Source organism: Cetorhinus maximus, chromosome 21 (genome assembly GCF_964194155.1).
Source record: "Cetorhinus maximus chromosome 21, sCetMax3.hap1.1, whole genome shotgun sequence".
Taxonomy (NCBI): Eukaryota; Metazoa; Chordata; class Chondrichthyes; order Lamniformes; family Cetorhinidae; genus Cetorhinus; species Cetorhinus maximus.
In genome coordinates this window covers 73383787-73406354 of record NC_135899.1, presented here as the reverse complement: position 1 = coordinate 73406354, position 22568 = coordinate 73383787, and the positions used below count along the sequence as shown (strand labels likewise).

Genomic DNA, 22568 nt, shown 5'->3' with positions numbered 1-22568 from the left:
CCAAACGGTCTTTACATTTTTTAGGAAGCCTCATCCATGGGCCTCATCCTAAAACAAATAAAAATCAAATAAAAACTTCATTTTTCAATTAAAAACATGTCCCAGCTCATGGGACAGAGTCAAACGAGAGGACATGTTTTATGACATTTTTATTTCCTTTTATTTTTTTTAAAAACAGCGCTTCATCTCCCCGAGGCAGTTCCATGCCTCAGGGAGATTGAAGCGCTCTTTTGCGCGTCTTCGTGGAGATCATGCTCACCCTCCTCCCCACCCCACCGCCCGTCCGCATATCACGCTGGGTGGCCTTCATTTGCCAGCCCACATAAAATCGCGGTGCGGAGCCAATCGCGAGCGGCGGTCGACTTCCCGACTGCCCCTGCCAAGCATCTTCGCCAAGGGCAAAATCCTGCCCTGTATTTCTAAAGGGCAGAAAGTTTGCCGCCGCCACTCGCTGCCTTGAAAACTTGGGGAGGATTAAACTCAAGGTAACAACTGCAAAACCAGATGACAATCAGAGACATTAAGAGCAGTTACATTTCAACTTTATTGTACAAAAGAACCATTCAAACTGTTTGGATTTACAAAGTAGTCAACAATTGGAAAGTCAAGTTTGGATGCACGCTAAACAATCAACAAATACAAACCTGTAACATTTAATTAACAATATCTAACAGCCTGAAAGGAATTTATTTTCCCCAATTTAGGAATCTCGTGTTTCCTCGCACCATCCCTGACCTAGCTACCCACTTCCATTGGCCATCCTTTGTCTACCATCCCTTTACTCTTCCTTCAAAGAAGTTGTGCTATATCCTTACAAATCTCTTGTTAGGCTTCAACTGGATTATTGGGTATAATTTTAGGCAACCCATGGTAGGAAGGATGTTGAGGCCCTGGAGGAGAGTACAGAGTAGACTTATTAGGATGATCCCAGGGGTGAGAGACTTCACTTATGCGGAGAGACTGGAGAAGCTGGGATGGTTGTAGAAGAGAGAAAGTTAAAAAGAGACCTAATAGAGGTTTTCAGTATTCAAAACCAGGAGAAGTTTTGATAGAGCAATCAGGGAGAAATTACTTCCTCTGGCAGGTGGGTCAGTAAACAGTGGTCACCAATTTAAAATAATTGACAAAAGCAATAGAGGGGAAAATGAAGAGAAATGTCTTTATGTAGAGGGCTGTTTGGACCAAGAATACTCACCTTGAAAGTGCGATGGAATCAGATTTCATAGGAGCTTTCAAAAACAACTGGACATGTACTTGAAAAGAACTAATTTGCAGGGTTATGAGGAAAAGCAGAGATGTGGTCCTAAAATTGGACTGCCCTTTTAAAGAACCAGGATAGTCACAATGGGCTGAATGGCCTGTATCCATGCTACATGATTCTATGATTTCAGCTAACTTGGTTTCTGCCATCCAGCAAGCTTCATCTTACTCTCCCATTTGCCATCCCTCAATTTGTCCTCACTCTCAGCTCCCACATGTTTGACTTGAGACGCTTCAGCCCAACATGGTCTCTCACCTCCTTCCCAGTTATTATAGCACATCTTGCTCCCCTACTCCCTTCTACTATCAGGCAACCTGTCACCCCTTCTCCCATCCCTCTGGCTTGGTTTCCTCCTCCTGTTGGCTATCCATTGTCTCACGGACCCCACTTCATCCCCAACACCAAAGGCCATCTTTTGTCTAGCCCCTCCTTCCAATTTCTCGTCTAGCCATCTCTCATCTAGTCTCCCTCTACCTTTATCCTCACCTCTAGAAACAGCTCTTGTTATAAGCTGCCACAGGCTCTAAGTCCATCCTTCACATTTATTTTCTACACAACCAAAGTTTGCAGCTTTCGATATAGAATGAAGAGATCACCCTCTAAGAAAAACACCTCCAGCAGTTGACGAAGTAAATGACTCCACATGACTACTCTTGCGATCCTACAGAACATGAAAATGAAAGGATATTAAGTTTTATCACTATAAACAGCCATGGTCTCCACTGAAAATGAACATTTGAAAAATAGGAAGCCATAACTTACCTTAATGGACAGTGCCCCAGGCATTGGGGAGGGAGAGGCTGTTGTGATGGTGGAACCCTGAATACCTCTCACTGGCTCCAGTGCAAATCAGCTGACTATTGGTGTAATGCTCCACCACCCTGCACAGTCCATTCCACTGCATTGCAAGCAGAGGAGCAAGGTGGAGGTTGTACCTCGCCCTCAAATTGCTCACTTCTGAAATGATACAGTCTGCTCTCCTCCGATGCAAGTTGAATGGAGGAAGTATATCCCCTTTTACCAGTTTGTGCTTGTCTCCTTTTCTCAAGGTCAAGTTTTTACACATCTCCCCAGATTTTTTGCAGTGCTAATTTCATCCCTTGCTCCCCTTCTCAGGGAGAGTTCCACAAGCATCAACAGCCTTCCATAACCTCATTCTATTTGGCCACTGGAGACATTACCACACAACTTTACATCATCTTCTCCCAACAGCAACACGTACGTTTTCCAAAAGTAATCAATGGACAGCAATCAGGAACAATATTAGCTTAAATGGTTAATTTTAAGGGGGTGAAGGTACAGAGCAACCTGGGATTCACACGGACAAATCTTTGAAGGCAGCAGGACCAGTTGAAAAGGCTAATTTAGCAAAAAGCATATGAGATTCTTGGCTTTATATACAGAGGCCTAAGGTACAAAAGTGAGGGTGTTATACCAAAAATTTACTACTGCTTTGGCCTCAGCTGGAGAATTGCGTCCCGTTCTGGCTACCACACTTTAGGAAGAAGGTCAGGGCTTTGGAGAGAGTGCAGAGAAGATTTACTAGAATGATACCAGGGATGTGGGAGCTCAGTTATCTGGAGAAACTAGAGGAGCTAGGATTGTTTCCTTTATAGCAAACAATGTTAATGAGGAGATTTATTAGATGGGGACCAAATTCACAAAGGGTACAGGTAAATAAATGAGGAAAAACTATTTCCACTGACAGAAGGGATGGCAACCAGAGGACAGGAATTTAAGGTAACCGGCAACATAATCAGAAGAAAGGTGAGGAGAATTGTTTTTGTGATAGGCTGGTGGCAACAGATTCCAAAGTAACTTTGAAAGGAAACTGACATGTATTTGAAAAGGAAATGCCTGCATGGCCATGGAGAAAAAGCAAGGGAGCGGGACTAATTTCAAAGATCACATTAGGCTGCATAGCCTCTTTCTGTGCTGTACAGTTCTAGAAGAAGGAACTTAGATCGATTCCACTCTCCCCTGCCCCGCAACTTATTCAGGGGTGCTAAGCTAACTGAGCACCCCCACTGGCTCAGCTAACTCATAGACTTTGACATTAATTCTGATGACACTTTAACATCAACCATAGGACAACAGAGGTTTAATGGCCTGCTCATTCTAATGCACTGAAGTCAGTCCCAAACAATTTGTCTTTTGTTCCTTGTGATCTCTTAACACATGAAACTCAAACAGTTGCTGTTTGTTGTTACTCTCTTTCTACCGAGAACATTCACCAGCAAAATAGCCTTTGCTCGGATTGCTATTGTCCTTGACTATCCCCGGTCAGCCCCCAATCGCCATGCCAACCACATGACTAATTTCAGTACATCTGACTCTAATTTGTACCTTATTAGGAACAATGACTGACTCTGGAGCACATACAAGGTGGATCAGATTTGGCCAATTGTTGAGCCAGGAGTAGGGCTGGCACAATAGATGAGTGTACCAGCAATTTGTGGAGCTAGAATCAACATGTCCCACATATTCATGAACATGTTCTCTTTATTTTTACTCCATACCTTTATTCCCAATATGCGCTCCTGTCACATGGAGCTCCAGCGCGGCTGTTTGCAAATAGCTAACCATGTATCTTCTGACACAATGAACAATGATCCAGGAAGTAAAATGATTTCAGTCTCCTCTTACGTTTCCCTGCTCCCATTTTATAAATAGTAGATGAATCATGTGATGTAGCACTGAGTCAGACGCATCAAGGAGGTCCCAGGTTGGAAAGGAGATCTCAACACTTGAGAATTGTGGGAAAGGAGATTTGATTAGAGGCGTCCAAATCACGAGGAGGTCTGGACAGAGTAGATAGGGAGAGATTGTTCCCATTTTCAGAAGGGTTGAGAATCAGAGGGCACTAATTTAAAAGGGAAAGACAAAAGAAACAAAGGCAACATGGGGAAAAGCTTGTCTGTGCAGTGAGTGTTTGGGATCTGGAACGCACTGCCTTAGAGTGTGGTGGAGGCAGATTCAACCATGGTTTCAAAAGCAAATTGGATAATTACCTGAAGAGGAAAAAAATCTACAGGGCTACGGGGAAAAGGCAGGGGAATGGAGTAGCTGAGCTGCCCTTACAAAGAGCCAGCTCAGACGCGACAGGCTGAATGGCCTCCTTCTGTATTGTGACCATATTATGATTCTATGTAATAACTCATCAGACACTTGACCAAATACACACATATTCCACAAGAGGATGGCTCACACAGTAGTTTGGTGCCTTTCACCTCTGTGTCCCGGATTAGCCCGGGCTAAGGGTGAAAATGTCTCTTGAATTACTGTTGGATTTAAGGGTCAGACATGAAAATGTTTGGGCAGTCTCAACCAAGCTCCTAGTACATACAAACATACGGGTTAGAAGGAGTAGGCCACTCGGCCTTTCGATCCTGCTCTGCTGTTCAATAAGATCATGACTGATCTAATTGTAACCTGCCACCTACCCCGGTAAACAAGGGGGTGAAAGATTATCAAGAATCTATCTACCTTTGCCTTGAAAACATTCAAAGACTCTGCTTCCACTGCCTTTAGAGGAAGGGAGTTCCAAAGACTCACTACCCTCAAAGGAAAAAATTCTGCACATCCCTGTCTTATATGGGGGAACCCCTTATTTTTAAACAGCGACCCCTAGTTCTAGATTCTCCCACAAGAGGAAACATCCTCGCCACATCCACCCTGTTAAGACCCCTCAGGATCTTAAATGTTTCAATCAAGTTGCCTCATACTCTTCTTAATTCCAGTGGATACAAGCCTAGCCTGTCCAATTTTTCCACATAAGACAACCCATTCTTTCCTGGTATTAATTTAGTAAACCTTCTCTGAACTGTTTCTAATGCATTTACATCCTTCCTTAAATAAGGAGACCAATACTGTACACAGTACTCTAGATGTGGTCGCCAATGCCCTGTACAACCGAAGCATAACCTCCCTACTTTTGTAATCAATTCCCCTCACAATAAATAATAACATTCTATTAGCTTTCCTAATTACTTCCTGTACCTGCATATTAGCCTTTTGTGATTCATGCACTAGGACACCCAGATCCCTCTGAGTCTCAGAACTCTGCAATCTCTCACCATTTAGACAATATGCTTATTTTTTATAAAAATAAAAAAGGGACAATTTCACATTTTCCCACATTATATTCCATTTGCCAAATCTTTGCCCACTCACTTAACCTATGTCCCTCTGCAGCTTCCTTCTGTCCTCTTCACAACTTACTTTCCTACCTATCTTTGTATCATCAGCAAATTTAACAACCATACCTTCCGTCCCTTCATCCAAGTCATTAATATAATTGCAAAAAGTTGAGGTCCCAGTACTGATCTCTGTGGTACATCCTGCCAACCAGGAAATGACCCATTTATGGCTGCCTTCTGTTTCCTGTTAGCTAGCCAGTCTTCTATCCATTACAATATGTTTCCCCCTACACCATGAGCTTTTATTTTCTGCAATAGCCTTTGATGAAGCACTTTATCAAATATCTTCTGTAAATCTAAGTACAGTACATCCACCCGTTATCCATAGCATGTGACTCCTTCAAAGAACTCCAATAAATTGGTTAAACATGATTTCCCTTTTACAAAACCATGTTGACTCTGCCTGATTTGCCTTGAATTTTTCCAACTGCCCAGCTATAACTTCTTTAACAATAGCTTCCAACATTTTCCCTATGACAGATGTTAGGCTAACTTCCCTGTATTGTCCTGCTTTCTGTCTCCCTCCTTTTTTGAATAAAGGAGTTACATTTGCTATTTTCCAATCTAATGGCACCTTCCCCAAATCCAGAGAATTTTGGAAAATTAAAACCAACACATCAACTATTCCACTAGCCACTTCTTTTAAGACCTGAGGATGAAGTCCATCAGGACCCGGGGATTTGTCAGCCCAAAGCTGCTACAATTTGCTTAGTACCACTTCCCTGATGATTGTAATTTTTCCTGAGTTCCTCCCTCCCTTCTAATTCCTGATGTTACTTGCATCCTCTATAGTGAAGACCGATGAAAGATACCTGTTCAATTCATCTGTCATCTCCTTATTTTCCATTAATTATTCCCCAGACTCACTTTTTAAGGACTAACGCTCATTTTGTTAACTCTATTCTTATTTGAGTGTCTATAGAAAATCTTACTATAGAACTCTTACCATAGAAACTCTTGCTTGTAGGCAAGGCTTACCTGCAAGGCTACAGACCAGGTGGTGGAAAGTGGGACTAAAATGAGTGGCTAGCTTTTTCTTCTCTTTTTTGGCTGGCAGAGACATGATGTGCTCAATGGCCCCTTTCTGCACCGTAATTTTTCTATGGTTCTATAGGCACATGCCCGTTCAATTAAGCTATCTTAAATTTGTCCATCTCATTGAGAAAAGCAATACCTCTCCGCTTTGGGTCTCATTACAGGGAGAGTGCGCGGCAGGGACGGGGAGAGCGCGCGAAGGAGAGGGAGGGAGAATGACGGGGAGAGTGCGATGGTGGGGAGAGAGCGACAGAGGGCGACAGGGAGAGACAGACAGACAGACACGCTATTGAATCTGACATTCCTGGTCAGTCCTTCAAGTTGACCCTCTCTTTCCTACAATCATGAGATGAATTGTAAATCAAAAAAAACTGGTTTAGTCTTTATCAAATACATCACAGAACAGGATATTGTTTCCATAGCAAGAATTACGTTGCAAAAAAGAATATAGCTTTGGGTGGGGCAGTCTACTTTTGTAGGCCAGCCAGGGACTTAGTCAACCGTCCAGATTGCTTGTGTTTCTTGAAATCAACCCCGCCTGGTTTAGATTTAACTTCATAGCAATATCATAATATAATTTACCCCTAAATCCCTTCTAGATAAAAAAAAATTGGTAAAAATCTTAAAATACTGCAGATGGCTACTGTGGGTGAATGAAGTGTCACTGTGGAGCATTAGGGGATGATCTCCAAGGTTTGCAGAGAGCCACATTTTTTTTAAAAAAAGCAGAGTTGAAGAAGTTTTATTCTGCAATTGCTGCAATGTTCCTGAATTGGAAGTACTTGGTATTACCACTAGCTGTGTAAAACAATTCCTCTCCTTCACTTTGATGCATAAAGAATACCCTAAACATTTTTAATCTGTTCCATGCAAGAAACATTATATTGAGCTCTTAACGTACACCTATTGTAGACCATAATCCTACTCCTCATCCGCTCTCATAATCCAAGCCAACACTTCAATGCAATGCTGAGAGAGGTGTCGTCTTTGAGATGAAACTTTAAACCGAGGGCATTTCTTGTCTCTCAGGTAGATCTAAAAAAAATCCATGGCACTATATCAGAGGAGAGTGCGTGAGTTTTTCCAGGTACCCTGGCCAATTTTTAACTGCCAACTAGCAGCATTAGAAAACAGATTTTATGGTCATTATCTCATTGCTGTTAACTGGAGCTGTGCACAAACTGGCTGTCTCATTTCCTACGTTATAACAGTGACTACACTTCAAAGGACCTGTAAAATGCTTTAGGGCTTGCTGAGGTCGCAAAAGGTGCTATATAAATTCAAGTCTTTTGAATTTCTTTTTCTAATCTCCCATTTGCATGCATGATGCAATTCTTAATGTTATTTAGATAAATAGCCTCAGCAATCTCCAGTTACAATGACTAATTGTTAACGATAGAAAACAAAGTGGTACCACTGTGCTTCTCTCTACTCACAAAATCTGCAGATATTAAGCGACAGTGCTTAATAACCTATGTCTCACACCAGGCCAAGAACTCATTTTACATAATGTACTACAGTGTAATATTCACTCAAGCTTTGCAATGAGACCTTAATTTTAAACTCATAAGTTTCAATTTTTTTTATTAATTCATGGGATGAGGACATTGCTGGCTAGGCCAGCATTTATTGCCCATCCCCAGTTTCCCTTGAGAAGGTGGTGGTGAACTGCCTTCTTGAACCACTGCAGTCCATGTGACGTAGGTACACCCACAGTGCTGTTAGGGAGGGAGTTCCAGGATTTTGACCCAGTGACAGTGAAGGAATGGCGATATATTTCCAAGTCAAGATGGTGAGTGGCTTGGAGAGGAACTTGCAAGTGGTGCTGTTTCAATTCACTCCACATGATATCAAGAAATGGCTGAAAGCATTGGATATTACAAAGGCTATGGGCCCTGACAATATTCTGGCAATAGTACTGAAGACCTATGCTCCAGAACTTGCCATGCCCCTAGCCAAGCTGTTTCATTACAGCTATAACACTGGCATCTACTCCGGCTACGTGGAAAATTGCCCAGGCATGTCCTGTACACAGGACAAATCCAACCCAGCCTATACCGCCCCATCAGTCTACTCTCAATCATCAGTAAAGTGATAGAAAGGGTCATCAGCAGTGCTTTCAAGCGGTACTTGCTTAGCAATAACCTGCTCACTTATGCTCAGGTTGGGTTCCACTGGGTCCACTCAGCTCCTGATCTCATTACAGCCTTAGTTCAAACATGGGCAAAAGAGCTGAACTCCAGAGGTAAGGTGAGAGTGACTGCACTTGACATCAAGACAGCATTTGACCAATTGTGGCATCAAGGCACCCTAGCAAAACTGGAGTCAATGGTAATCAGTGGGAAACCTCTCCACTGGTTGGAGTCATACCTAGCAAAAAGGAATATGGTTGGGATAGTTGGAGGTCAATCATCTCAGTCCCAGGACATCACTGCAGGAGTTTCTCGAGTAGTGTCCTCAGCCTAACCATCTTCAGCTGTTTCATCAATGACCTTCCCTCCATCATAAGGTCAGAAGTGGGAATGCTCGCTGATGATTGCACAATGTTCAGCACCATTCGCAACTCCTCAGATACTGAAGCCATCCATATCCAAATGCAGCAAGACCTGGACAATATCCAGGTTTGGGCTAACAAGTTGCAAGTAACATTCACGCCATACAAGTGCCAGGTGATGACCAACTCCAACAAGAGAGAATCTAACCATCGCCCCTTGATATTCAATGACATTACCATCGCTGAATCCCCCACTATCAACATCCTGGGGGTTACAATTGAACAAAAACCGAACTGGACTAGCCATATAAATACTGTAGCTACAAAAGCAAGTCAGAGGCTAGGAATCCTGTGGTGAGTAACTCACCTCCTGACACTCCAAAGCCTGTCCACCATCTACAAGGTACAAATCAGGAGTGTGATGGAATACTCTCCACTTACCTGGATGAGTGCAGCTCTAACAACACCATCCAGGACGAAGAAGCCCGCTTGGTTAGCACCCCATCCACAAACATTCACTCCCTCCACCACCAACGCACATTAGCAGCAGTGTGTATCATCTGCAAGATGCACTGCAGGAATTCACCAAGGCTCCTTAGACAGCACCTTCCAAACCCACACCATGCCACACTTGACTGCCATTGAGAAGGACGAGGGCAGCAGACACATGGGAACACCATTACCTGGAAATTCCCCTCTAAGCCGCTCACCATCCTGACTTGGAAATATATCGTTGTTCCTTCACTGTCGCTGGGTCAAAGTCCTGGAACTCCCTCTCTAACACACTGTGGGTGCACCTATACCACATGGACTGCAGCAGTTCAGGAAGACAGCTCACAACCATCTTTTCAAGGGCAATTAGGGATGGGCAATAAATGCTGACCTAGCCAGCAACGCCTGTATTCCACGAATGAATTTTTTAAAAGTTAAACAGATTAACAGTTAACAGGTACATGGTCCATGTGATCACCTGTTTTGATCACCTGACAGAACCAGAGAGGAAATTTTCAGACTATTTTTGTACTCTTGATCGGCCCTGGGTTTTGTCTTTTTTTGCATTTCACCTGTAATTCTTCAAAATAGTGCCATGGATTCTTTCCCATCCACCTCAGATGGAAGACAGGGCTTCAGTTTAATGTCTCATCCAAATGAAAGCACTTCTGACAATGCAGCATGCTCTCGGTACTTCATGTTGATCTCCCAATCTTTATTTTGCTGCCTGCGAAATGGTAAAAACAAAAATGTTAAGAATAATCGGTGCTTTTTACTGCCTGGCTTGCTGTCTGAGAGAATTTTTCAATGTGATTGGCTGCTGAGCCTTCTTGATGTTATCACTGCTACTGAATAGTTTCCCTGAGCTGATGCCAGAATTAAATTAGCATCAAGGTAGGTGAAATTCACACCACAGAGATCTCTAGATCCTGTGGGCAGCTTTCTTCGAGATCAGCAGGTAGCGCTGTCACTTCACCGCTAACTGCGAAATCCAGGCCAATATCTAAATGATTTTATAATGCTGCTAAAATAAAGAGATAGCTTCATTGATGTCGAACACCACAATGTCAAGAATTTTATAGCTACAACTGAACTTGATTTATATGTAGGCAGACAAGGCCCTCAGAATATGATTATGGCACATGAAAAATACAGGGTTAAACTATCTTTGGCAATGCCTCATATGACTAAACAGATAAAACGCCCCTTTCCATCTTGCCTCCTTGCGAGTTAGCAGAGTATGAGTTTAGGCGTACCCTTCAGTGTCAAAAGTTGCAACAGTAACCCAAGTTCCCTAGGTTTTTAATTTTCTCTTATAATACATACTGACTGAACCATTAACCCTTGCTGGCCTGAAGCCATCATAAAGTGGGCAAGTTTCTATCCCCCTCTATCTGATAACCACGAAGCATTCATCCTCTTTAATAATCCCCCGTTCTCCCAACTGCAACCAACATCCCCAACCGTGACACCCAATTTTCTCTCATCTTCTTGTGAATATGTTGACTTTGCTATTACTAAAATTTTAAAACAGAACAAAGGCCTTTGAAATGGTTGAACCTATGTCTGTCTGTGACCCCTGAACAAAAGAGGCTACCTGGCAGTTTCAAGAAAACTCGCAACTCGTTATCTTTGAGGAGCCAGTAACAACCATCTCTGGAGTGCACAGCTCAAATTCAAAGAGAGCTATACAAAGGCCATCTGCATTTAATAACGCAGGCTGGCCAACAGGAGATGGATCGTCTGCTAAGACAGAGGACCCGCAACCTTCCTTTCAATTCCTAATGGCAAAGACATTTAATGGTCTTTGGAATCCAAACAATGGATATACATCCTTTGTCAAAGACCTGGAAGAGAGGGGGGAATCATGCCTCTGGCTTGCTGAACTGCAAAGCTCAGTCTGCTGTTTAACACCTGACTAGCAGGCCACACTGAAGGAGTCCCAGGTCCAGGTTGGACACCTGGCCCCATCTACACTGCTTCTGCTGGAAATTTTGTACCTTCATCTACAAGACTGATTCATCTCTGCCTGCCTATCTCATCATTTGAAGTCAACGCCACCAGAAAAGTGAATTATCTAGCATTGGTTTTCAGACCGCCAATCATCATGAAGGAATACCTCATTGGCCTTTGATTCTGGACTCTAGAACCAACGTGAAACAATATTTCTATTCTTTGTGCCTCTGCACTTTAAATCTTTCCTTTCTCTATCTTTTGCTTTGCTATCTGAACATTGCAAACCCTCTTTTCACGTTTGGAGTGTGTGCAAATGAACTAACCCTTTAAGTTCACCCTATCTCGAGTTTGCTGTGGGATTATTGGTAGAAAACTGGTTGGGAAATACGCCACCGCTTATAAAGACGTCAACAAATCAAAACACCCTTTTGCTTACGGACGGGTGGTGAGAGGAGAAATTAGTGCTGTTTAAATTAACCCCTCTCCTGTCTGTAACACTATCTAATTCTGACCCAAGGTTTACAGATGCAGATTCTCCAACAGGGATCAATGGATTACGATCAGGAGATGCTTTTCTCCCCCCATCCATAACACAAAAGGGGTTGAGGCCAATGGTTGTGTCCCTGATCCTGTCCTGACCGAGATTAACAAACACCTCACAGACTAGGAATCAAACCTTGGACCTTCTGACTAGATGACCTGTGTTGTCCGATAGGATTTTGATGCTCGCCAAATTCGTGGCAATTAGGTCACCATATCTCCCGCAAGATACAAAATAAATGGAAAGGTAAGGGTGGAAGTTGTCAGTCTCCCAGGGATGAACTGGGATTGAGGGGTGGGGTTAAAGGCAAGCAATAGTGCACTGCACAATGATAGCATCTCTGTCAAAGAATATTTGTGGTAACAGCAGTAATCACTACACTGGTTCCAGTTATACAGTAGCAACTTAAATATTTCAACATGCTTTTAATTCCTTCAATGCAGGTCGTTTTACAACATAACATTAAAAAAATTGTAGCCTAGCTCCATTAAGGTAAGGGTTGGTTTTCCTGCAAGATTTTCTATTTACTTTTGATGTGACCACAGATTATGTCAGACAGAATCTGAAACTGCGTCCTCAGTCAAATGGGCTGCCACAGGGTCCTAATGTTCATCTGATTAAAATCTCTCCCCGATGAAAAAGCATCAATTCACCACATGTCTGTGGCCCATTCACCACATGGAGGTGTGTTGGCAACACTGAGCTAGACAAAAACCAGGGGGTACCTTTATTCACTATGCTGTCCAATGAACTGAAGCAATTCACAAGAATACACAGTGTACAGTATTTCATTTGTAAACTCAGAGCTCAGCATGGACTCCACTGTGTAGAGTGGCATTCACAACATGACTTCATTCATTGCCAGATAGTGACTATTTCTTTAACTGCTGCCAGCATCTGTCATCCAGGTTTCCTGCAGTAGTATCGATATCATCGAATGCTGCAATAAGAAAACGCAGGACGATCTCATTTTAACAGGTGGACCTGGCTTTGTTTTAAATGAGTGCAATACACGCAAGTGTCACATTCAGCACGTGTGCCCTTGCAAACTTCTCCTCAAATCCTAGGCAGCTCAATCCTCTTTGTGCTAATTTTTTGCTGGGTTGAATTGTGAGAGATTGGAGGTTTGGAGAACACACTTTCTTTTAAAGCACCCTAGCCTCACTGGTGGATAAATCCTAAATCATCAAAACTCCAGTATCTACCAGCATTAGCAGTGTGGGATTTAACTGTAATATGTGCTGCCCTGCAAGGCTCTTTGCTATATGGCCTATTGGAACAAAAGCTTGAACGCTGCTGAAATAGGGCACTATTTTTTGAATGAACGAGCCTTTTATTTTGAGGTATTTTGTCTTCTGAAACGCTTTAACCAACACCTGTCACCATAGATGCGGCATTTTTTTGACAGCCTTAATTTCTTACTTATATTCACTAGAAAATCTCCCCGCCATGAAGTAGAGGGAGGAACTTGGATTGGAGCAGATCAATCCAATGTGGACCTTATCCTTATACAGGAACGATGGCCTCAAAAGGTCTGCTCTCCTTTCTATACCAAAAAAAAAGCTTTCAACCATCTTGCTGGATGGAGTTAGACTGGCCAACTGTACCTGTAAGTGTTAAGATTAGACAAAGCCCACTGAACAAGGATGTGGCTGATAGATCATTAAAATCTGGGGGAAAAGAGCAGCAAGATCACCGACAGCAGATGATTCCATTGGGCATTTGGTAAGTAAGAAAAAAAGAACTTGCATTTTTATGGATCCTTTTATGACTTCACAGTATTTTGCAGACAATGAAGTACTTTTGAGATGGAGTCACTGTTGTAATATAAGATACAGAAGAACAGATTTTGTTCAGATTATTCATTTTGTCTTTTAACTAGGTCAGCATTTTTTTGGAAAAAATAGGCTCAAAGGATGAGGCTGTCAAACAACGTATGGAACATCTCAGAAAATAATCGATCAACCCACACGTCTTATCTCTGCTTAATACAAGAAAGAACGATGAGAATTCCCCACCAAGGAAAATAACAAGCACTGCCTTTTTTACACTAACTCTGCTTCTTTTTTACAAGATTTAAGAATCTCCCAAAGTCATTTGGTTATGCAGAACTTGAGTATTGCTGAAAAAAGAGACATATCTAAGCTTTTCATATTGCACTCATCAGGACATTCACAAGAACACCAATATAAGGGGGAAAACAACAATTCATACTGTATGTGAAATGTGCTGATTGGCTGGCATTGCCCTGAGGAATAAGTCAGCGAATGGCTGTCACTTGACCAATCAGGGTCAAGTTGCCTGGTTTAAATTTCAAACAATGCTTGGCAGTTAACTGTCAATCGCCATCAGTGGTATATTCTCAATGGCAACGTCATTTGCCAACCAATCTGCACTCCCTTCACATACAGTATAAATTGCTGTTTCCCCCTTATATTGGTATTCTCGAGAGTGTCCTGATAAGTGCAAGACAAAAAGCTTAGAAATGTCTCTTTTTTTCAGCAATCTCGCAAAGATTGTTGAGCAGCTGTTTACATTGGTTTTGCCAGAGGAATTCAGGAATAAGTTGTGTGAGCATTGTCGGGTCAGGGGTTGAATTATTAACTGCCAGGGTTGAGATCCAGATTCGATTCCCAGCCAGTGTAGATCCTTTTAACTTGAGCGCCTTGGAACTATTTTACTGCATTAACAGGACTATATGAGGTTGTTGTTATTTGGAATTTAGGGTCCATGAAACACTGCTATTCAACCAGTTTTCCATTGACTAGCAGCAGGTTACAGACTCAAGTCTACAAGTTTAAGGCTACAAGACTTGCAGATCTGGTGTATGAGCACTGATCAATGGAAAACAGACTTAACTACATAACTGCTAGGAGCCAGCTCCCTGCCACCACAATTCTAGAATTCAAGCAGTCCACTTGATCAGAGCTCATCCATCAACTTTAATATCCTCTTCCTCCACCACCACCCTAACAATGGCCACTGTGTGTCCTCTCCATAGGATGCATGGCAGCAAGTATTCAAGGCTTCTTTGGAAGCAGCTTCCAAACCCAAGCACCTAGGAGGGAAGGGCAGCAGATGCATGGGAACACCATCATCTCCAAGTACAATCCCTCCCAACTTAAGACAGAGCTAGCTGTTAATTCATGGTCACTGAGTCAACATCATGTGACTTGCTACCTAGCAGCATTGTGGGAGCTCCTTCACTTCAGTGCCATGCTGAGGGAGTGCGCTACTGTTGAAGGTGCCATCTTTTGGCTACCCTGTTAAACCAAAGTCCTATCTGCCAGTTCAGGTGGATGTTAAAGCATGGATTGTAATTTGTGAAAGAGTAGCAGAAGCAGACTCAATAATAATTTGTGAAAGGAAATTGGATCAATAATTCAAAGGGAAAAATTTGCAAGAGAGAAAGCGGGAAAGAGCAGGGCTAATTGGATGGTTCATTCAACAATCTGGCACAGGCAGGATGGGATGAATGGCTTCCTTCTGCGCCACATAATTCTAGGATTCTACTTCAAGAAAAGTAGGGCAGATCTCTTGGTCTGAAATAACCCTCATCCCTCAACCACCAATACCAAAACAGATTAAAATCTTATTTGCCATTCATGAAACCTGCAATGCACAAATGTGCCCACAGATCAACCGTAACTTCAAAAATAAAGTGATTCACTGGAATTCCATCTTAAATTTAAATGCACACAAAACGTTCCCCTCATCTGCACTGGAAACTTTGTGTGCTTTCCTAAAAAGGAATTTGCTGATTTCAAAATCCGTTTTCGCATTTCAACAACAAATCTAATCTGCCTACACCTTCTACATTTCAATGCTTTTTTTTGAAAAGTTACAAATTGTTTATGCCGATAATGGGTGTTTTTCACACCTGTTAACATGTCTCAGTGGAACATTTATTTTCGCCTTCTCAGCATTCTTATATTCCAGTGTTATTCACTTTGCAATGTGGCCACTTAAAATGACACTTTAATACACATTGGGTTTCAGTGCTCTGAAATCTGCCCCACTCTCACCACACAGCAGCAAGTCAGTGACAAATGCAAAACAACATGGTATAGGTGGAGTTGCCTCCTCATAGCATTCAGGCCTTCAATTTGCTAGCTGCAGGCGAGTCCAGTTCGTGGGTAACATCTTTACGAACCATCAATGCAAAAATATCTCTGGCTGTTTAAAAATATGCAATACCAGAAACAGCTGTTTCCCCCTGGGATAATAAGGTGGCAGGAAGGTCGTTTGCCACCATGGTGCCTTATTTGACCCTGAGGCGAGCTTCCAATCACACATCCGCTCCATCACCAAGATCACCTATACTTCCATCTCCGTAACATCGCCTAACTCTGTCCCTGCCTCAGCTCATCCGCTGCTGAAACTCACAACCCCGCCTTAGTAATGTGTCAGCCGTGGCTCAGCTGGTAGCACACTTGCCTTTGAGTCAGAAGGTTGTGGGTTTGAGTCCAACTCCAGGGCATGAGCACAAAAATCAAGGCTGACGCTGTAAAGCAGTGCTGAGGGAGGGCAGCACTGTTGGAGACGCCATCTTTTAGATGAGATGTCAAACCGAGGCTTCGTCTGCCCTCTCATATGGACATAACAGATCCTGTGGCACTATTTCAAGGAAGAGTAGGGGAGTTATCCCTGGCGCCCTGGCCACTATTTATCCCTCAAATCGACATCATTAAAACAGATTATCTTGTCATTATCACATAATGGTTTGTAGGTGTTCGCTATGTGCAAATTGGCTGTTGTGTTTCCTATCTTACAACAGTGACAACACTTCAAAAATACCTCATTGGCTATAAAGCATTTTGAGACATCCAGTGGTCTTGAAAGGCGCAGGTCTTTTTTTCAGACTTGACTATTCTAATGCTTTCTTGGTCAGCCTCTCACCTTTCACTCCATTCATCCAAGCTCATCCAAAACTCTGCATCCTGCACCTTAACTAACATTAAGTCAGGTTCACCTATCCCATGCCCACGCAGAAGATGCAACACCTGCCCCTTCACTTCCTCTCTCCTCACCGTCCAAGGGCCCAAACACTCCTTTCAAGTGAAGCAGCATTTCACTTGCATTTCCCCTAACTTAGTCTACTGCATTCGTTGCTCCCAATGCGGTCTCCTCTACATTGGAGAGACCAAACGCAAACTGGGCGACCGTTTTGCGGAACACCTGCGGTCTATCCGAAAGAAAGACCCAAACCTCCCTGTCGCTTGCCATTTTAACACTCCACCCTGTTCTCTTGCCCACATGTCTGTCCTTGGCTTGCTGCATTGTTCCAGTGAAGCCCAACGCAAACTGGAGGAACAGCACCTCATCTTCCGACTAGGCACTTTACAGCCTTCCGGGCTGAATATTGAATTCAACAACTTTAGATCTTAAACTCCCCCTCCCCCCATCCCCACCCCGTTTCTCCACCCCCCCCCTCCTTTTTTTTCAATAATTTATATAGATTCTTCTTTCCCCACCTATTTCCATTATTTTTAAATCTAAAACTAAAACCTTGTTAGTCTTTTCCACCCCACCACCACTAGAGCTGTACTTTGAGTGTCCTGTCTTCCATTCTTAATTAGCACTTTTCTTACACAAATATCACCACCTTCAACACCTCTTTGATCCTTTTGTCTGTGACATCTTTTGATTATTTGCTCCTATCACGGCTTGCTTATCCCCACAATCAACACACCCTCAACTTCTCTCTTGCCCCCCGCCCCCCACCTTAAACCAGCTTATATTTCTCCTTTCTCCTAACTATGCTTCAGTTCTGCCGAAGGGCCATGAAGGCTCGAAACGTTAACTGATTTCTTCTCCACCGATGCTGCCAGACCTGCTGAGTTTTTCCAGGTAATTTTGTTTTTGTGTCACCTATCACCTCTGTGTTTGTTGACCCAAATAGGCTTCCAGTCAGGCAATGCCTTGATTTTAAAATTCTCATCCTAGTTTTCAAATCACTCCATGGTCTCAACTCTCTTTATCTCCATAACCTCCTTCAATCCTGCAACCCCACTCGCACCCCCCTCCCCACCAAGGTTTGTGTGCACCTCCAATTAGGGCCTCCTTCTACGTTCCTGCTTTTAGTCATTCCCCCACTGGGAGCTGTGCATTCAGCTGCCGAGGCCCTAACCTTTGCAATTCCGCAACCGCACCCCGCCTACCCCCCACCCCCGGCCCGTAAACCTCTCCGTGCCTGAATCTTTCTTTCCTCCTTTAAGACACTATTTAAAACTACCTCTGACTGAGCTTTTGGCCAACTGTCTTCATGTCTCCTTACTGCGTTGTGTGTCAAATTTTGTTTAATAACACTCCTAGCTGCACCTTTGGATTCTCTAGTACAGCAGAGGTGTTATATAAATGCAAGCTGTTGCCAAGGGGGAAGGATGTTTGCAGTGTGAGTGTACTTCTGACACACACAGAAGTTTTGGACTTACCGTTCAACCCAAAGGGCTAATAAGGATGAGGGACTTAATGTCATTAATAATAACAGAGGAAAAAGTATTGGAAAAATTAAGCAACTAAAGGCTGAAAAATCCACTAGATCTCACGGCCTAAATCCCAGGGTACTATAAATGGTAGCTGCAGAGATGGTGGATGCACTGGTTATGATTTTCCAAAATTCCATAGATTCTATAACTGTCCCAGCCATTGAAAATGAGCAAATATAACACCACTATTCAAGAAAGGAGAGAGAGAGAAAACAGGGAACTAATGGCCAGTTAACCTGACATCAGTGGTCTGGAAAATGCTGGAATCTATTATTAAGGAAGTCGTATCAAAGCACTTAGAAAATCTTAGCATGATCAAAACAAGTCAACATAGTTTTACAGAAGGGAAACAATTTGACAAATTTAAAAGGGAGTATTTTGAGGATGTAACAAGTAGGATAGATGAAGGGGAAACAGTAGATGTAGTATACCTGGATTTTGAAATGGCATTGAATAAGGTGCCGCACATGAAAGTTAATACACAAGCTTAGGGCTCATGGAGTTGAGGGTAACATGTTGGCATGGATACGGGATTGTTTAACAGACAGGGAAAAAAGAACAGGGACAAGCAGGGCATTTTCAAGTTGGTGCGCTGGAACTAGTGGATTGTCACAAGGCGGGGCCTTCAGCTATTTACAATCTATATTAATGACTTAGATGAAGAGACCAAGAGTAATGTATCCAAGTTTGCTGTCGATATAAAGTTATGTGAGAATGTAAGCTGTGAGGAGTAGATAGAGGCTTCAAAGAGATAAAGCCAGGTTAAGTGAATGGGCAACAAGGCGCCAGATGGAGTATAATGTCAGGAAGTATAGGGTTATTCACTTTGGTCATAGGAATAGAAAAGTAGAATGCTTTTTTTAAAGAAGTTGTGAACTTGTAATGCTGATGTTCAGGGGGACTTTGGTGGACTTGTACAAGGAACACAGGAAGTTAGCATATAGGTACAGCAAGCAATTAGGTAGACAAATGGCGTGTTGGCCTTCATTGCAAATGGAGTACAAGAATAAAAAAGTCTTACTACAATTGTACAAAGCTTTGATGAGACCGTATCTAGAATACTGTGTGCAGTTTTGATCTCCATACTTAAGGTAGGACATGCTTGCATTGAAGACGGTGACGCCAATGATCACTCGATTGGTTCCTGAGGTGGGAGGTTGTCCTATAATGAGAGGCTGGGTAAACTGGGCCTATACACTGTGGAATTTAGAAGAATGAGGTGTGATCTTTTGGGATCAAGATTCTGAAGGGGCTTGACTGAATGGATGTTTCCACTGGCAGGGGAATCTGGAACACAGGGGCACAGTCTCAGGATAAGTGACCGATCATTTAGGATTGAGATAGGAGAAATTTCTTCACTCAAAGGGCTGTAAATCTTTGGCATTCTCTACCTTAGAGGGTTGTGAATGTTCCACCATTGAATATATTTAAGGCTGAATAGACACATTTTGGTCTCTCAAGGAATTAAAGAATACGGGGAACAGGTGAGAGAGTGGAGCTGAGGCAGATCATCAGCCTTGATCATACTGATTACTGGAGCAGGCTCAAGGGACTGTATGCTCTATTCCTGCTCCTATTTCTTATGTTCTTATGTAGTTGGGTCACATGGACGTGGAAAGTCCCAGCTAGGACCCTGCCAATGCCAAGTTAGCAAGTGTGGTGTCATGCGTTACAACTTCCCTGTTCCCAGGTCAAATTAACTGGGCATAAAATCTACTGGTGCTCAATGATTCCCACTGCTAGAGTTGGGCAGGGGTGGTGAGGGAGAGAGTAAGAGGAAGAGAATTTTAATTATTAGGAACCATATCATCGAGTCATCCCAAAGCACTTCATATCCAATGAATAGCTTACGTATTGCAGTCCCTGTTATTATGCTGGCAGATACAAAAAGCAAGTTGGGCACAGCAAGATCCCATCAACAGTAAATGAGGTGCATGATCAGTTAATGACTTGCATTGCCATAGCCTCCGGGGCTATGGGCCAAGCACTGGAAAATGGGATTGGTGTTGTCAGATCTTTGTTGACTGGTGCGGACACGATGGGACGAATGGCCTCCTTCTGTGCTGTAGACATCTATGAGTCTATTAATCTGTTTTTGATGATGTTGGATGACAGGAGAAATGTTTGCCAGAATGCTGGGAAAACACCCTGCTCTTCTTTAAATAGTGCCATGGGAACTTTTGTCACCTGAATAGGCAGACAGAGCCTCAGTTTAACATCCCATCTCAAAAACAGTGCAGCATTCCATCAGTACTGCAGTGAGGTGACAACCTAGTCCTGTAAGAACACTTGAACCCCTAGGGAGTAATTTTGACTTTGGGTAATAATGGTAGATGGCAACAGGGGCAGGTGATATTTGCTGTCCGTTATTCAGTTCTCCTGATTTTCACTTGGTTTGAATGGAAATGAAATCAGGGAGAGGTGTAAAACAAGCAGATGATCTGCTATCACAGTGTCATCCAATTTCAAAATACATCCCCCCAACCACCAGAAATGCTGACTCAGAGACCAGAGTGTTACCACTGAGGACAGCTCAACACTCCATCCATTGGAAGGGGCAGCAAATGGTTCAGGTGTGCATATGAAGAACAGTCCTTGGGCTCAGGACCAGGTGGCTGTCTGTAACCACAGGGCTGTATCAAACAAGAACTAAAACTGAATGCAGACAAAGTAATGAGTGAAGAGAAAGGTTTGATTCATTATACTATTGTACAAATCTAGGGTAGTCTGCAAGAATATATACAGATGGCATATAACATACACAAGTATGTGCGTAAACACTTATCCCCACAGAAGGCCAAATTCAGCCCTTATCCTGCATAGAAGATTGTACATAACTTGCAATCTGTTGAAAAGGTGCAATTCAGGTCACCAGTTGGCACTGCAGTTTGAGTTTTCTGTAGAAAAGTCAAATCTATGATTCTATTAGTTGCCAGCTTTGGGGTCTTGTACTCCACTCTTGTGACTTTTCAGGATATCCTGATTAACAAGAGACAGTTGAGAAGTATTGGGAAAGATCTGGACTGTAGTGTGTCTGCCCAAAAAAACTGCTACCCATGGTGCTCCAAGTTTAATTCAAAAGATATTCAAAGGAATATCGCCAACGATCAGTTTGTGTGAACATGGCTTGAAATGGTGTAAATTCCACACTCACACACATATATACACACTCATGCACACACTTACACAATATAATTTACGTACAAGACCAGACCACTTAAAGTAAAAATTGAACGTTATTCCGCTGGGTGCAATTTGCAAATGTTAATTACTTGCAGTTCAACTTATGTTTAAGTTACGCTCTTAAATAATGACAAACGGTACTACCTCCCCCCCCCCCCCCCCCCGGATTATAATTACTTGACATTCCTTTGACATGCTTACCTGATACTTCCTTGACAGTTCAAGCTCTCCCTTCTGGATGGCCCACGAGTTAGGGAAGTCAGCGAGAAATGTAAAGAAGAAAAAAACAACTTTTTGAATACAATAATTGCTGTTTAAAGGCTGGTGATTGTTATTGCTGCTGGACAGCTGCCCAGGCACATGCATACACAGTACAACCCATCACAACATTCATCCTCCCCACTCCAGAGCAACGCAAAAGGAAACATGAAAAAGATACATGACATTCCAAGCCGTGGAGCCCCGCCCCCTTTGGCCCCGCCCACCCGTCTCCCTGGCCCCACCCACTGGGCGCCGCCCTCCCCCACCACGCTCACCATTGGCCGGCGGAGTTGTCAATCAACAGCAGCGGCAACACCACGTTTTGTCTCAGTGTTCAGCTCACGCGCTTCCGATCCGCATTACGTCATGGAACATTCCGAACATTCCGCGCGTATTCCGCCGGGACTCTGGCTTCCCCCAGGCTCCTGCCACCGGCTTAAAAGGGGCAACATCCCCCCTCGGACCTCGCCCCCATTTTATCAATGAAAGTACAACTGTGCTAACGTGTGTTATTACAAATGTTATCAAATCCGAAACTGGAGACTTGTTTTCCTCTAAACAATGTAACACGCATGGACTAGTGGGTCCCACCGCTTTGATTAATTTGTCTTTCACATGTGCTGCAACAAGTTTGATAATAAGTATCATTCGCCTATTT

At 43.0% G+C, this 22568-nt stretch overlaps 1 long non-coding RNA gene across 2 annotated transcripts; it reads right to left on the bottom strand.

Annotated features, from left to right (window-relative positions):
- Positions 1-525: 525 nt before the first annotated feature.
- On the bottom strand, positions 526-22092 carry LOC144695989 (uncharacterized). Of its 2 annotated transcripts, none has more exons than XR_013580045.1 (3): positions 21851-22092; positions 9960-10208; positions 526-1922 (listed from the first exon to the last, which is right to left on the bottom strand). It is a non-coding gene; the product is annotated as an uncharacterized LOC144695989 (long non-coding RNA). The 2 variants fall into 2 exon arrangements; XR_013580046.1 differs by having other exon boundaries at positions 10054-10208.
- Between the last annotated feature and the right edge of the window lie 476 nt (positions 22093-22568).